Source organism: Cnephaeus nilssonii (genome assembly GCF_951640355.1).
Source record: "Cnephaeus nilssonii genome assembly, chromosome: 10".
NCBI classification, from domain to species: domain Eukaryota; kingdom Metazoa; phylum Chordata; class Mammalia; order Chiroptera; family Vespertilionidae; genus Cnephaeus; species Cnephaeus nilssonii.
This window is the reverse complement of record NC_137081.1, coordinates 28,483,375-28,485,480: the sequence shown is the minus strand read 5'-3', so window position 1 is coordinate 28,485,480 and position 2,106 is coordinate 28,483,375. Positions and strand designations below refer to the sequence as shown.

Here is a 2,106-nt window from a genome sequence, read left to right as displayed (position 1 = left end):
TCAGCATGTTAGAGTGGAGACATTGGCCACATAATACACGTGTTCTTTTTTAAAAATTCTGAATCTTGAGCAACAGTTCTCTTATAACTACTTAACTGTTTCTAAAAGCAGTTATTGTCCAAAACTGGAAGAACTTGTCTTCTCAGATGATCATGTGAATGAATGGCGAAAGGTAAACAAAAACTAAAATTTGAAAAGATGAGATCTGATAGGAGAGCAGTCGGATGAGGAAACCAAAAAAGGAACAGTAAAGTTTATTCCGCTATAATGCAGGTTATTCTAACTTTAAGGGAGCATCAGATGGCACACTTCTAAATCCATTCCCATGATAGTCTGTTGTATTTATTATCTGTCTGTTTTATAGAACCGTGCAATCTCTAGCACTAGTGAGTCATCTGGGTTTGGATTATATAGCAGTGAACAAATGCATAAAAGAATTTTAGAAATAGTTAAAGCAAGAGACCACTGTGATCTTAGAATATCAAGACAAATGCTTCCATTACTGTTACTATTTGCATGACAAATTCTTCTTGTAAATGCAATCTTGGGTGGTTTGGAGGAGTGGTCTGTCTGTAGGAAAATGAATTGACACCGCCTTGATATGGGTTGTCATTAGCTCCCGTGAGTGTGGTTTGCCAATAAAATTTATAATCCCCAACTGGACCTGCAGAACATTGTGCTACTGGGTCACGAGACAAATCACTAAGCTCCTTATTAATCCATTGTAGTGCCATAGCCTGTGCTTTGCGTCTGGCTCCTTGTTGTGTGCTCAAAGGTCCTTGTTGTCTGGCCAAAGCTCTTGATTATCCTGGTGGCAGGGAAGGATTGTCTCTTCCTCCCACACTGGCTCTGCGAAACACAGGTGCTTCTTCACCACGCGTATCAATCGGCCAAGGCCACCGCCTGGAGCACAGAGGAGTCTAACGGTGCAGGGAGATGATTTGCTTCCCATGTCCAGTGAGTGTCTGTGCTGCACCCTTTTCCTTCTGTGCAGAACACCACCTTTTTACTAAACATATCAGAGGTTGGACTGGGAGGGTGGGGGCCTGAGGTGGGACATGGGCTCTGCTAAATATTTCATATTACCCCTTAAAACATAACATTTCACCGATAGCATTTTGAAGGGATTCGTTGCTCCCACTAGCACTGATAGTTTTCTTCGTGCTATTAATCCCTTTAAATTTTCCTCTAAAGAAAGAAAAAAATCCACAAAATCCTCAGGATTTCCTTGCCAGATTTTGTCTCAGATCGTCTATCCCAAGCATCACAGCCTACAAATGATTCTTATTTGAAAAGGCTTTTTTTTTGGGGGGGGGGGAGGGCGGGGGGGCGGGGGGAGGCTAGTGAGCATGTGTCAAGCTATGCCAGGCTATGGGCTGGAGATCACAGGATGTTTCTGACTTGGTCCAGACATTCCTGTACAAGAACAAATAAAACAATAACCATGCTTCTTTCTAAGTATAGCCATGGGACTCACAAATACATGCAAAAGCTTGTCCCTATGAAATGCTGAAGATAAGGCCTTAAGGTGGCCTTGCTGATAGGGAGAGAGGGGGAGCACGTGGAAGGTGATGTCTGAGTTGATATCCTTCCTAACCTTTACATGAACTACATTTTTCTTATCAGAATGTATATATACACTTAGTATTTATTTTTAATTGTCCTTCCAGTCTGCAATCAAATCAGATATGGTCTTAGCTCTATTTTTTTCCTATGTATGCTGAACTAGTTTTGTGGGGAGATTTATCACCTTCTTGCTTGGGAAATAATGATGTGTGAAGGACTTAACAGCCAAACAGTATTCAGTCCTCTGGAGGATACTATGTTGAAATAAAAGCTGTTTTATTTTGGAAATCTGTTGCACCATGTGAAAGGACTGTGCCTAGGGTGCAGTTATGGATTGTCACCTTAATCTATCACATAAATTAGTTTTTCGAACACTTGAAGTTAGCACAAAAATAGAGCTATCTCATCATGAAGGAGAGTTGACTTTTAGATGACCCTGAGACCCAAGGGAGTCCCAATGGAGTCCAGGAGCAGCAACTCTGGGAGAGTCACAGTTGGATTGGTATTTTAAAATTCAGTGAAAAGGACGCAAGAAGGTGA

At 41.5% G+C, this 2,106-nt stretch overlaps 1 pseudogene across 1 annotated transcript; it reads right to left on the bottom strand.

Annotated features, from left to right (window-relative positions):
• Window positions 1-311: 311 nt before the first annotated feature.
• LOC307106556 (ubiquitin-conjugating enzyme E2 D3-like) lies at window positions 312-734 on the bottom strand (annotated as a pseudogene). The gene has a single exon. The product of its transcript is annotated as a ubiquitin-conjugating enzyme E2 D3-like (transcript).
• Window positions 735-2,106: the final 1,372 nt, after the last annotated feature.